Below are 15,911 nucleotides of genomic sequence, written 5' to 3' on the forward strand. Positions count from 1 at the left end.
TAGTAAGTTATATTACTTTTTGATTTTTATATCTTCTTTTTGACTTGTTTCTAAATATTTTCTTTTGTTTTCACTTAGGTCAAAAAGGAAGGATCAATAAAACCTGCAACAAATAAGCCATAAAGAAGAAAGCTGCACTATTTATTGAACTAGACTTATTCTAACAGGATATCAACTGAATGTTAAAAATGTTAAATTGTCTGGAACAGAAGAAAGTGAGTTACTAACAGATCCATCTATCCTGCAAAGAAAACTTGAAAGCCTTATGTGTATGTATATGTATATATCTACTCACAATACATATATGTATATACGTGTGTGCATGTGTGTAACCAATGAACTATCAATTGTAAATATTTTAAGTTTTGTAACCTTTGATCATTTTAGCGAAGATGTATCAAGACCAGCCCTCTTATTCATTTTGGAGCCCATATTCTGACAGAAGTTCACCAAACTCTGAAGTAAACTAGAAACAATATATCATTTTCCATCTTTTCCCATTATCTTTCATTACAAGTCAGCTGAGATCAGATAAAACATTTTAGCTTACACTTAATACCAGTGAAACCATTTTTCTTCACGTACTCTGAAAAGAGCTTTGTGTTTTCATAGTGTGGAGGTTTCCTCCATTTTCCATGAGGAGGACAAAAAATCAAAAATGTTATCCTATGGTTCAAATCCATTAAAAGTTCTTATTTACCTTGAGAGGCAAAATGAATGATTTCTTATCTCAGTAATTCATTCATTTTAAATTCGTTCTTTCGTTGAACATTATGAGTGCCCATTAAAGGCTTTAGCCTGGAGTTCACAGTTTAGTGAGAAAAAGTAACACATGAATAAAATGCATTGTGCTGACTGCCATAGGAAGGGAATGCATATGTGTTATACAATGCAATGAAATCATTCCGCCTGGGGAAATTAAGGAAAGCTATGCATGAGGTCATGTGAGTTGAATTTTGAGTGAGAGAGATTTCATAGGATGCTTTTCCTGTCTCAAATTGGTGCTGTTATGCCTTTACAGTTCAAAATTACCTGAAGGTATTCAAAAACATAGTTCCTATGAAAACTGCAGATTGATCTATGTGGGTGAAATATAAGGAAGACAGAAGGCTATGGTAGGAAATAAACTCACTAAGAGCTAAGGAAACAAATTATGAAGAAATATTTATGCCTTAGTAAAGCTTTTGGACTTTACTTTGTTGGTAATAAGAAATTTATGAATGAAAGTGGCCAGATTAAATTATAATTGCTAAAAGAGTAACCCTATGGTGTTACACCATATGAACAAGTTAGGCTGTCCTCCAGACACTATTTCTTTCCAGGATAAAGATGATGGTTAGCGGGCGCCTGGGTGGCTCAGTTGGTTAAGTGACTGCCTTCGGCTCGGGTCATGATCCTGGAGTCCCAGGATTGAGTCCCGCATTGGGCTCCCTGCTGTCAGCAGGGAGTCTGCTTCTCCCTCTGACCCTCTCCCCTCATGCTCTCTCTCTCTATCTCATTCTCTCTCTCAAATAAATAAATAAAATCTTTAAAAAAAAAAAAGATGATGGTTAGCTAGATGGGATGATTCTAATGATGGGACCACATGGAGTTATTTTTGGAAGAGGCATTCATGGTGACCTAAAAATACAGATTAAATTGTAGAATCCACGGAGTATTCTAGTTGAGATGGAATATAATATAAATTATTAATATACATTCTGCCTCATATCTCAGAAAGTTTCATAATGGCTAAGAGAAATATATACACTTCAATGAGATTGTAAAAGATAAAGAAATCAGTGTAAAGAGTAAAGGAAGGTCAAAATGTGGGGTGCAATCAGAGAATAAACCATGTATATCCACGCAATAAAACTAGGCATACTTTCTCAATACATTTTATTTAAGCATTAATCAATTCAAATTTTATTGTTCATCTTTTGGAAAAAAAATATCCTAATAAAAACAATTTTGTTTAAACTCAGTAAATTTAAAAATAAACATATGAAGGATTAGGTAATAAAATAAATAATTATAGAATAGAAGTTCAGGATAGATCATAAAGAAGTGGAAACAAAAAAGAAGTAAAATATTGGGGCACCTGGGTGGCTCAGATGGTTAAGCATCTGCCTTCGGCTCAGATCATGATCCCAGAGTCCTGGCATCAAGCCCCACGTCTGGCTCCTGGCTCGGCTGGGAGCCTACTTCTCCCTCTGCCTCAACCCTGCTCATGCTCTCTCTCTATGTCTCTCTCTGTATCTCTCTGTCTCAAATGAATAAATAAAATCTTTAAAAAAAAAAAGAAGTAAAATATTTATTAAGCATGAATTTGATGCACGCACTATTATAGAAGCATGGTCATGATTCCCTACATGCCCCTGATTCATCCTTGATATTTCTGTGCACAGCTACATTACAGTGGGGTGGGTGTGGGTAATTTTTATCTTCTAAGTTGTCTATAATGTGTTTTCATTAAATGTACTAAGCCTATATTCAAATTCATATTATTTTCCATTCTTAATGGAATATTAAATCCTGAAATATTAGTTTTGGAAGACATTAGAATCATAGTCTCACTAACTTCTTTTACATCTGCGAAAGCAGTATCCCAAATATGAGAAATGATGTGTGCAAAGACTTACTGCTTATCAATGCCAAGCTTACCAAACCCGAAATCTCAGTTTCAGCATTAATATAAGTATAAACTGATTCCATTTGGATTCCTCTCACTTTGGTGAAAGGAGTAATATGATAATTTTTGTCCAGAATGATTTGTTACTTGAAACTCAAACATATATGAAGGATGACTGTACAGTATTTCATCAGTATACAGTTTTGAAATACTCATTCTGAGCATAATGTGAAGAAGCAGGGACACTAGTTCAGGAATATGAACATGAGATAAAATAGAAAAGAACAAGAATAAAGGATTTTTCAACAAAACTTGGGAGAGATAAGGAACTAAAATAGAAAACTAAGCCTAATTTCCCACTTAAGTCAGGAAAGCAATCACTGGAATGCATGTAAGTCAGTTTGTCATATGTACTTTGACATGACTTATCATGAGCCAGATGAAGGCTTTCGTACATCAAGGAGAAATGTTAGTGCAGCTATGAACAGTAGATTAGAGAGAGTTCATTTAGCATTTTTCTGAATAAAAATCCACATTACTCTGAGACCACAGTTAACAAGGGTCAAACATTAGATATTTGGATAAACAGTCACCATTCTTTTGCCTCTTATTAAGCAACCACAGTTACCTGCAACTAAGTAAACACAAAACACATTTACAAGCAACTTATTGAAGCTATGATATAGGTCCTGTAAAATTTCTATCAAGGAGAGTATGATGATAAACTATACAATATCTACTAGTACCATTATAAGATAGAGAAATGTAATTGATATGTGTTTATTGTTTTATGTTTTGTGAAGGCAAGAAATTTGTTTTCAGGATTTCATAGGTGCCCTAGAAACCTGTGCTTTTCCTCTTTCCCACCCCACCTCTTCCCCCATAGTAAAGCTGAGTACCAAAAATGGTCCTCATGCTACACAATGAGCAACATAATATAAGAATTCAAAACTAATCCCCCATTTCTGGATAGAATGTTAAATATATAGTGATTATTGCCTTTCTTTCAACCCTTTCATTTCTGGTTGTGTTCTTCATTTACAGTATGCATCTCTTGAATTCTTCTTATGCCTTCTGAATAAATGAATATGTGATCAGAATGAACAAATGAATATCTTTCCTCTCCTATCAAATAATAACTGATCATCATAATTGGGCAAATTCAGGTCTCTGTTAAGATAAAGTTAGTATCCAATGTTAACACCTTCAGCAAAATTTTGTTATTTTTTTTTAAGATTTTATTTATTTATTTGAGAGAGAGAGAATGAGAGAGAGCACATGAGAAGGGTTAGGGTCAGAGGGAGAAGCAGATTCCCGCTGAGTAGGGAGCCCGATGCGGGACTCGATCCCGGGACTCCAGGATCATGACCTGAGCCGAAGGCAGACGCTCAACCAACTGAGCCACCCAGGCGCCCAAAATTTTGTTATTTCTTGTACAGAGTTCTATATTTATGTTAGAAATATCTACTAGAAAACCAACCAAGAAATCAGGAGGGACAGTCATAAATGAGCGCTAGGTTACAGGGCATAGATTCTGAAACAGTTCAGAATAGGTCTAAAGAGCATTGGGAAAATGGTAATGAAAGTAACAAAAGAAATCATTCCTGTTCCAACCATATCACTATTTTATTATGATAGTAATTTGTTCTGCCTTCTTGAAATTTTGCTGATTCTCAAATTTTCAGCCTCAAGAGAGTAAGGAGAATCAACAAATCAATCAGTTAAATTCAAACTCTGAAGTCAGTGAGTTCGGCGCGCCTGGGTGGCTTAGTCATTAAGCGTCTGACTTCGGCTCAGGTCATGATCCCAGGGTCCTGGGATCGAGGCCCACATCGGGCTCCCTGCTCGGCGGGAAGCCTGCTTCTCCCTCTCCCGCTCCCTCTGCTTGTGTTCCCTCTTTAGCTGTGTCTTTCTCTGTCAAATAAATAAAATCTTAAAAAAAAAAAATGGGGCGCCTGGGTGGCTCAGTTGGTTAAGCGACTGCCTTCGGCTCAGGTCATGATCCTGGAGTCCCTGGATCGAGTCCCGCATCGGGCTCCCTGCTCGGCAGGGAGCCTGCTTCTGCCTCTGACCCTCCCCCCTCTCATGTGCTCTCTCTTTCTCATTCTCTCTGTCTCAAATAAATAAATAAAATCTTAAAAAAAAAAAAAATGAAGTCAATGAGTTCACATTCCTAAAACATGTCTCAACTTTGCAAAGGAGACAGTGACACAGCCCATGTCCCTGTGGTTAGCAAAAAGTAATAAACTGGCTTTTGTCTTTATTTGTTCTGAGAATTTCCACCTTTATTATGGCTGTAAAAACCTTAACAGACTATAGAGCCATTAAATGTAAGTTTCTCTGTAGACTTATTAAATTGCAAAACTGGATGGACTTAAATCATCTTGTGACTAATTCATCTTCATTTTACAGAAGACAGGGTTACACATTTGAATTTCGATTTTCATTTCTCTGAGTATAAAATTAAAGAAGATGGACACTTTTACTGAGTGATGTCTTAATTCAAATGACACTTCTTTAGCTTCAAAAGTAGTATTAGATATCCATTAATTCGTCTTTAGAAACATAACTATTGAGCATAAAGGAGCACTTTGAATAGGACAGACACTAAAGTAAATAAACAAGTAAGTGATGCTTATCTCTCTCCTCTTATAATAGGAAACAGAATCAAGGTACAAAAAGACATTTTTTTCAAATAGGTTCTATAAATCAGCAGTAAATAAGCTTTCTACTTTTCAATTTTTTTCATATAATAAAAGCAAAAACAGTTCTGTCCACATTTACTCTGGGTGAATGATTTGTTGTCTAAACTTCTAAATTCCATTTTCAGTTTATTTCTCTTTACCTTAATGCTAGTGTGTGTGATCAAAGATAATGGCATAGAACCTCAGAAGGGTGTATTTTCTGTGGTTAACAAGGAGATTTTAGTAATCATAGACAAGTAACTGAATTTTTTTTTCAATCTAAGAGAAAATATTGACACGTGTCACAAAAATACGTTCCTCTTAAGGGTTTAAAGGGTTTAAAGTTTAAAGGGTTTAAAGCAATTAATGTATGCCTAATAACATTTATGTTGTGTTAGCAGTGCTTTCAAAGTGAACAAGATTTTCATCTCACAAGAAAGATCTCTTAGTTTTATAATCTAACCAAAATTTGAATATGATATATTTTATGTAGAATTTCCATCAGGCTATGAAACTCATTATTAGAAATAATTTTAAAAGATTTCATTTTTAAGTAATCTGTATGCCCAATGAGGGGCTCGAGCCCACAACTCCAAGATCAAGATCACACACTCTACCGACTGAGCCTGCCAAGCACCCCCATAAGTCCCCACTTCTTAAATGTGGGCTACACAGTGACTTACTTCCAAAGAATGCAGTATGGAAAGGGGAAAAGTTAACTTTACAGTTGAGAAACCTGACAAACATTATCATTGTCAGGTAATCATGGTTAACATCAACAGTGATGATTCATATTAATAATATATACCCTTGAGATGATGTGATGAAAATGGCATTGCATCTCTGTGATTTTCTTCTTAAAAACCCAAATCCTCACTGTAACCAAGAAAAAAAAAATCAGACAAATCTAATTTGAGGGATATTCTACAAAATGCTAATCAGTACTCCTTAAAACTATCAAGGTCATCAAAAGAAAGTCTGAGAAACTGTCTTAGTGAAGAATAACCCTAAATATATGATGGGTAAATGTAATGTGGTATCTTGGATGGGATGCTGAAACAGAAAAAAAATGTCATTGAGGAAAAACTAAGGAACTCTGAATAATGTACAAGTTTTAGTTAGTATTAACTTATCAGTATTAGTTCATTAGTTGTGGCCAATGCATCAGAGAAATATAAAATGTTAACAATAGGGGAAACTGGGTGGGTTTTACATTGTTTCTTTGTAGCTTTTTTAAGTAAATCTAAGACTATCAAATAAAATGTTTGATTTTTGGAAGAGTGATATACAATGCTCCTAAAACTGGTCAGTGGGTAAAATCCTTTTTTATGAAAGAACAATCACTATAAAATTGTTTAGAAGACATTTCCTTGACTAGCCATATTAAGTGTTCCTAACAGATAAAACTAGAGACTATTTTTTGAACAACTTATCATGACTCTTTCATTCACCAGGCATTTAAGTACTTAATATCTATCTTAGTTATTTCCTCTACTGAGGATAATAATAATGTCTGCTATTTACTAAGTAGTAAAGATGAGGTGTCATTTTTCATACACTATCTTAACCATGACAACAAAACAAGGTTTTCATATACGGAAAGCATGAGAAAACCCTAAGTGTTTGTGATGCTCAGTTTTAGAAGAAGGCAGATAGGTCTAATGGAATCAACAGCTGAAGCGCAATAAAGCTGGTACCATAATACTAAATGTGTGGTTTAAGTCCAGGTCCTTTTGCCTCAGTGGTTATAGCTGCAAATGTTTTCATTTTCTGCAGGGGAAGACAAAGAAGTATGACAGAATCAAGGCTTAAGTCACATAAATTCAAGCATCTATTTCCTGGTGAAAACCACATGATTCATCTTTAGACCAAAAGGATGGGTTGACTATTTTAAAGTTTAATTAGGTAGGGGGCGCCTGGGTGGCTCAGTTGGTTAAGCGACTGCCTTCGGCTCAGGTCATGATCCTGGAGTCCCGGGATCAAGTCCCGCATCGGGCTCCCTGCTCGGCAGGGAGTCTGCTTCTCCCTCTGACCCTCCCGACCCTCCCCCCCTCATGCTCTCTCTCTCTCAGTCTCTCTCTCAAATAAATAAATAAAAATCTTTAAAAAAAAAAGTTTAATTAGGTAGGATATTTACGAAATACCTAATTAGAGTTTAAAATTATCATTACATATGAATAAATATAAAGACAATTTCACCAAATATGCTCTGTTTTTTCATTCTAAAGATTAGAAAACTTCTTTTAAATAAAAAATACAAATAATGGAAAACAACTCTAGCCTCAACCCAAGGGACCTTCAAATATTGCAATAATTACCAGAAAAAAAAACAAAACAAAACAAACCTTGAAGAGTTCATACAAATTTGAGCACCAATACCTTTGCCAACTGTATGTAAATTTTATCAGATTTTTTCTTGTTAAGGATTTTTCTATGATTTTAAATTATGCAAGAGTGATGGTTTCATAAACAAACATTACTTTTAGGCAGGTGTCATAGATTTCCTTGAATAAAATTGTTTTTTTTTTCCCAAGGTGGAAATAGAGTGTTGCCTAACAGAGTATAGGAATAGGAGAAAATCAAAAGATTTATCTGGAACCCCACCATAAATTGGAGAATACTGTAAATGTATGTTGGTATTATACTTTGGTTCTAGATATATACAAGACAATGTGCTCCCTTTTTATTTCCATTGTTAACAAAGGCACATTCACTTCCTAAGTGTTGTGACAACTAAATTATGCTATTTGCAGTAAAGGCACAAATCTGATTTTCTAAATGATTGTCAGCACTTTAAAAAAATGTTGTTGAGCTAAAATATGTATACAGGACAGTACATATAAACCCGTAAGTTTAATGCTTTTCTGAAACTGAGTATACTCATGTGATGAACACCCATTCCAAGCATGACTACATTGCCAGCAATCAGAAGTCCCTCTAATGACCCCTGAAGTCAGTACCCACTCTTCACAGGCAACCATTAGCTTTATTTTAACAACATGGTCTAGTTTTTCCTGTCTTATAATTTATGTGATGGACTGTACAATGGGCAGTCTTTCGTTTCTGTCTCCTTTCACTCAGCATTCCTGTTTGTGTGATTTGTCCATACGTTAAGTAAGGTGAAGCTTGTTCATTCTCAGTACACACGGTGTAGCATTCCATTGTGCAGGTGTGTTGTAAAACATTTACCCATTCCTGCTTTGACAAGTATTTGGGTAGTTTCCAGTTTGGGACTAATACAAATACTGGAGTGATGAAGAGTCTGCTACATTATTTTGGATGAATATCTGTACACATTTCTGTTGGGTTTCTTAGATTATGCATACCGCCTGCTTTAACAGTTACTACTGCCAACTTTGGACAAATGGAAATTGCCTTAAAAGTCATCTAACACTTACATTAAAAAGTAAAATACAGGCACCTGGGTGGCTCAGTTGGTTGAGCGTCTGCCTTCGGCTCAGGTCATGATCCTGGAGTGGCGGAATCGAGTCCCGTATCGGGCTCCCTGCTCAGCCGGGAGCCTGCTTCTCCCTCTGATCCTCCTCCCTCTCATGCTCTCTCTATCTCATTCTCTCTCTCAAATAAATAAATAAAATCTTAAAAAAAAATAGTAAAATACAAATAAACCCTATTCCAAAAGCAAGCAAGCCTGAAAGCCTGGTGAGCCTCTGAACTCTGAACTCTCAAATATCAAGTATGGAACATATACCTGTGGAGAAAAAATATCCGAATAAGTTGAATAAAATACTTTTCAGGTTTTTATATTAAAAAAAAAGTCTCATTGGAGGCTACTCTTCAAATGATTGACTCTCAAAAAAGGCATTTTTAATAGTGTAGGTGATGTATTCTTAATTTCGACTTTGTGAATAATGGGAAGAATGGTTACGGGGCACTCAGCTTTCGGAAGGCCCATTCACGTATAACATGTCAGAATAACAGATGGCATACTCTGTAAAGAAAATTAATTTAAATAGGTCAGGTAAAAGCCCACCTTTCTTGAAAGAAAAGATATTTTGTCTAAGAAGTTCATCTATTTATTGCCTACCTGGACGGGTAACGTATTCAGGTTTTTCCAATCTATCCCTTTGTGATAAAACAGGCTTCAAACGCTCATCGTAAGTGCTACCACTTCTCAAATCCTCCTGCGCTTACTGTGTTCTTATCCTATTTATCACTTAATTATAGAATTCTGCTTTTATAATTAACAAAATTTGCTTTCTTTTTCTTTATTATACCCAGCGTCGTAAACTTGTTTTAAGCAATGACAGAAGCCTTGAAAAAATGTGGCGATATTACTTCTATGATTCTTTAATGTGACATATTACCTGGGGGTGGTGCTTCTCTGAACTATAGACTCATAAATTTAAAATGTGCTGGGTTTTAGACATTTTGTTTCATTTCATAAGATTTTACATTGTCCAATTATCAGTTACAGATACTGAGACATGTGATGTTTCTCCTTATAATAATGGACTTAGGAAAAGCAACGCTCACTTAAATCACGTTAACAACCATTTCTTACACTAGGGTCAGAGTTTATTGACCTTCAAAACATTGAATGTATCTTTCTCATCAGAGATCTTATATAAGAGTATCTCCACTGATGATTTAAATATATGGAAAGTCACCAACATTAGAGTTTGTATTTGTGTGTGTGTGTGTGTTGTGTGTGCATAGGTGTGTGTATAAACCTGTGTTCTTCACATAAATCCTATATGTGCACATAATGGCTCCATAATTGTGGATATTATTAGTCATTAACTCAAGAAATATTTTTAGTTTTCTATTATGTCCAATGCTCTGTGCTAAATACTTGAGGGTGACAAGGCTGAGGACAACAAATAACATATGGCCTAGAAAGGAATGTAATACATGCACACAGTGAATGTAAGTTACAAAATGATATGAACCATGAGAAAGGTACATAACAATACTTGGTTTATGAGGGTAGTGTTGTATTTTATGGAGAATGAGGATAATTGGAAAATTATTAAAAAATGATGTGAGTTTTGGAAATGATGGGTAGAGGATGGACTTGTGGACATGTGAGAGAGGCATCATATGCAGAGAGAACACAAGCAAGTGGATGAAGCCAGGGCAAGCGAGCAGTTTAATTTGATTGAGATGTAAATTGTAGTTAAGGGAAGGAAGAGTAGGGAGAAATGTACTGTGTCAGTTCTACTCTGACCTGGACAAATTGGTCACCCTAATTCAGGGTCCTAAATGGGTGGGAGATTTCCATATATTCACTTAATTTTTCTAAATCTCTATTTCCACATCTGCAAAATAATCAAGCTTAACTAGATCAATTGGTTTCCAAATATAAAATTTATGGAGTCAGCTGTAAATTCATATTATAGAAAGTATATGATATGTAATTTACTTATATGCATATATAAAACTTTTCCACTTAAAGATAATATGGTCTCCTATTCCAGTAGACAAATCTACTTGAGAAAATAGTGTCATAAAATTGTCTTTTAAAATGTGCACTTTTAAAGATAAAATTATTATCATTTTGGATAACATAATTTTTCATTCAAAGAAATAAAAGAAACTGGAAAAAAACAGAAAGATGGATAAATGAATAGAGAAATCAGAAATATGGCTGAGAAAAAATGTATACATATGGAAACAATTTAGCTGACATAATTAGAAAGGTACTTGCATTTATAGTTACTAGGACAAAAAATCCCTAAGAATACTTTAAATAAAGCATATAAAATATCAATGTGAAACAAAATTTGAAAGACTAATAAAAAAGAAAATAAGATCACCTCTACCTCATTCTTTTGGTTAAAACAGTCACAGACCAGGAAAATAATTAGAGATCATAGATAGGTACATTCAACAACACAAAAATGTAAATATTTTCTCTGAAAAAAACCAACAGGATTATTTTTGAATCAGACAAGCTAATTCTGATATTGTAATGGAAAAAAAAATGTTAAGCAAGAATTTCTAAGAACTTTCTGATAAAGAACTGTATTGAAAGATGATGTCAAACCACAATTACTAAAAGCAATTTTACTTGAACATGAATGAACAGATCAAAAGAACACATGAAAATGGCCAAAATGGAATAGATGTAGGGTCCTTAAGTATATGATAAGGGTACAAAACTAGTGGGGTGAAGGGAAAGCATTCAATAAATGGTATTGGAAACAGAGTATTCAGTAAAAAAAAAAGTATTCATAAGATAAATTTTATTTTCAAGTTTTTATTTAAATTCTAGTAAGTTAACACATAGTGCAATATTAGTTTTAAGAGGAGAATTTAGTGATTCATAACTTACATAGAACACCCAGTGCTCATCACAAGTGTCCTTCTTAATACACGTCACCCATTCAACCCATCCCCCTGCACACCTCTCCTCCAGTAATCCTCAGTTTGCTCTCTATAGTTAATAGTCTCTTATGGTTTGCCTCCCCTTTTTTTCTTTTATTTCCTTCCCCTATGTTCATCTGTTTTGTTTCTTAAATCCCACATATGAGTGAAATCATATGGTATTTGTCTTTCTCTGACTAACATTTCATTTAGCATAATACACCCTAGCTCCAACCATGTCATTGCAAATGGCAAGATTTGATTCTTTTTATGGCTGAGTAATATTCCATTGCATATATATACCACCTCTTTATCCATTCATCTGTCGATGGAATCTGGACTCCTTCCATATTTTGGCTATTATTGTTAAAGCTGCTATAAACATTGGGATGCATGTGTCCCTTCAAATCAGTATTTTTGTATCCTCTGGATAAATACCTAGTAGTGCAATTGCTGGATCATAGGGTAGCTCTATTTTTAATTCTTTGAGGAAATTCCATACTGTTTGCATTCCCAACAACAGTGTAAGAGGGTTCCCCTTTCTCTGCATCCTCACCAACATCTGTTGTTTCTTTTGTTGTTGATTTTAACCATTCTGACAGGTGTTAGATGTTATCTCACTGTAGTTTTGACTTGTTTTTCCCTGATGATGAGTGAAGTTGAGCTTCTTTTCCTGTGTCTCCTAGCCATCTGGATGTCTTCTTTGGAAAAATGTCTATTCATGGCTTCTGCCCATTTCTTAACTGGGTTTTTTGTTTTTGGGGTATTAAGTTTGATAAGTTATTTATAGACTTTGGATATTAACCCTTTATCATATATGTCATTTGCAAATATCTTCTCCCATTCTTTTAGTTGCCTTTTAGTTTTTTTTATTGTGTTTGCTGTGCAGAAGCTTTTTATCTTTTTTTTTTTAAGATTTTATTTATTTATTTGACAGAGAGAGAGAGTTAGCTAGAGCAGAAACAAGCAGGGGGAGTGGAAAATGGAGAAGCTTCCCGCTGAGCAGAGAGCCCAATGTGGGGCTCGATCCCAGGACCCTGGGATCATGACCTGAGCCGAAGGCAGATGCTTAACCGACTGAGCCACCCAGGCACCCCAAGAAGCTTTTTATCTTGATGAAGTCCCAGTAATTCATTTTTGCTTTTATTTCTCTTGCCTTTTGGAGATGTCTAGTAAGAAGTTGCTATGGCTGAGGTCAGAGGTTGCTGCCTGTGTCCCCCAATAGGATTTTGATGGTTTCCTGTCTCATTTTCAGGTTTTTCATCCACTTCAAAATTAATTTTGTATGTAATGTAAAAAAGTGGTCCTGTTTCATTGTTTTGCATGTTGCTGTCCCGTTTTCCCAATACCATTTGTTGAAGAGACTGTGTTCTTTCCACTAGATATTCTCTCCTGTTTTGTCAAGGATTAGTTGACCATATAGTTGTGGGTTTATTTCTGGGTTTTCTTTTCTTTTCTATTGATCTATGTTGTCTCTTTTTGTGCCAGTACCATACTGTCTTGATCACTACAGTGGTGTAATATAACTTGAAGTCCAGAATTGTGATGCCTCCAGCTTTAGTTTTCTTTTTCAAGATTGCTTTGGTTCTTCAGGGTCTTTTGTGGTTCCATACAAATTTTAGGATTGTTTGTTCTAGCTCTGTGGAAAATGCTGGTGGTATTTTGATAGGGATTGCATTAAATGTGTAGATTTCTTTGGGTAATATAGGCATTTTAACAATATTTGTTCTTCCAATCCATGAACATGGAATGCTTTTTCATTTCTTTGTGTCTTCCTTAATTTCTTTCATAAATGTTCTGTAATTTTCAGAGTACAGATCCTTTACCTCTTTGGTTGGTTTATTCCTAGGTATCTTATGGTTTTTGGTGCAATTGTAAATGAGATTAATTCCTTGATTTCTCTTTCTGCTCTTCATTATTGGTGCATAGAAATGCAATGGATTTCTGTATGTTGATTTTGTATCCTGCAACTTCACTGAATTCATATATCAGTTCTAGCAATTTTTTGGTGGAGTCTTTTGCATTTTCTATCATCTGCAAGTAGTGAAAATTTGACTTCTTCCTTGCCGATGTGGATGCCTTTGATTTCTTTTTGTTGTCTGGTTGCTGAAGTTAGGACTTCCAGTACTATGCTAAATAACAATGGTGAGAGTGGACATCCCTGTCTTGTTCCTGACCATAGAGGAAAAGCCCAGAGTTTTTCCCCATTGAGGATGATATTAGCTCTGGGTTTTTCATATATGGCCTTTATGATGTTGAGTTATGTCTCTCCATCCCTACTTTGATGACAGTTTTTATCAAGAATGGATGCTATACTTTGTCAAATGCCTTTTTGGCATCTATTGAGAGGATCATATGATTCTTATTCTTTCTTTTATTAATGTGGTATATCATGTTGATTGATTTGATATATTGAACCACCCTTGTGAACCAGGAATAAATCCTACTTGATTGTGATGAATAATTCTTTTAATAAACTGTTGGGTTCGATTTGCTAGTATTTTGTTGAGAATTATTGCATCCATGTTCATCAAGGATGTTGGTCTGTAATTCTCCTTTTTAGTGGCCCTTTCCTGGTTTTGTAATCAAGGTAATGCTGGCTTTGTAGAATGCACTTGGAAGTTTTCCTTTCATTTCTGTTTTTTGGAACAGTTTGAGAAGAATAGGTATTAACTCTTCTTTAAATGTTTGGTAGAAGGCCCCTGGGAAGCCATCTGGCCCTGAACTTTTGTTTTTTGGGAGATTTTTGATTACTGATTTAATTTCTTTGCTGGTTTTCAGTCTCTTCAACTTTTCTATTTCTTCCTATTTGTAGTTTATGTGTTTCTAAGAATTTATCCATTTCTCCCAAATTGCCCAATTTGTTGACATATAATTTTTTCCTAATATTCTCTTATAATTGTTTGTATTTCTGTGGTATTGGTTTTGATCTCTCCTGTTTCATTTGTGATTTTATTTATTTGGGTCCTTTCTCTTTCCTTTTTGATAAATCTAGTTAAGGGTTTATCAATTTTATTAATTCTTTCAAAGAACCAGCTCTTAGTTTCATTGATCTGTTCTAATAGTTTTTTTTGTTTGGTTCTATATCATTTATTTCTGCTCTAATCTTTATTATTTCCCTTTTTCTTCTGGCTTTAGGCTTCATTTGTTGTTCCTTTTGTAGCTTCTGTAGGTGTAAGGTTAGGTTTTGGTGTTTGAGACTTTTCTTGCTTCTTGAAGTAAGCTTGTATTGCTATATATGTCCCTCTGATGATCAATTTAGCTGCATCTCAAAGGTTTTAGACCATTGTGTTTTCATGTATTTTTTTATTTCTTCTTTAAGTTCCTATTAACCTATTCATTCTTTAGTAGGGTGTTCTTTAACCTCCATGTATTTGTGTTCTCACTGAATTTTTTCTTGTGGTTGACTTTAAGTTTCATAGCATTGTGGTCAGAAAATACGCGTGGTATGAACTCAATCTTTTTGTATTTGATGAGGATTGATTTGTGAGACAGTATGTAATCTGTTCTGGAGAATATTCCATGTGCACTTGAAAAGAATGCATATTCTGCTGCGTTAGGATGAAATGTTGTGAATATATCTATTAAGTCCATCTGGTCCACTGTGTCATTCAAAGCCATTGTTTCCTTACTCATTTTCTGCTTAGGTGATCTGTCCATGGATGGACGTGGAGTGTTAAAGTTCCCTACTACTATTGTATTACTATCCATGTGTTCCTTTATGTTTGTTATTAATTGTTTTATATATATGGCTGCTCCCAAGTTGGGGGCATAAATATTTACAATTGTTAGATCTTCTTGTTAGATAAATCCTTTTATTATGATATGGTGCACTTCTTCATCTCTTGTTACAATCTTTGGTTTAAAATCTAGTTTGTCCAGGGGTGTCTGGGTGGCTCCATCAGTTAAGTCAGACTCTTGATTTTGACTCAGGTCATGATCTCAGGGTTCTGGGATCGATCCCAGTGTCTAATTCTGTGTTCAGCAGGGAGTCTGCCTGAAAATTCTCTCTGTCCCTCTGCCCATCCCCTACTCTCTCTCTCTAAAATAAATACACAAATAGCTTTTTTAAAAAATTTTTAAAAATCTAGCTTGTCTGGTATAAGTATAGCTACTCTGGTTTTCTTGTGATGTCCATTATCATGATAAATGTTCCTCCATCCCCTCACTTTCAATATGATGGTGTCTTTAGGTCTAAAATTAGTCTCTTGTGATGCAGATGTGACTAAGGTTACAAATCTTAAAATGGGGAGATTATTTTTGGACTATCTAGGCTGGCCTTGTATAAT

Source organism: Leptonychotes weddellii, chromosome 2, assembly GCF_054177405.1.
Source record: "Leptonychotes weddellii isolate Sample4059 chromosome 2, ASM5417740v2, whole genome shotgun sequence".
Lineage (NCBI taxonomy): Eukaryota > Metazoa > Chordata > Mammalia > Carnivora > Phocidae > Leptonychotes > Leptonychotes weddellii.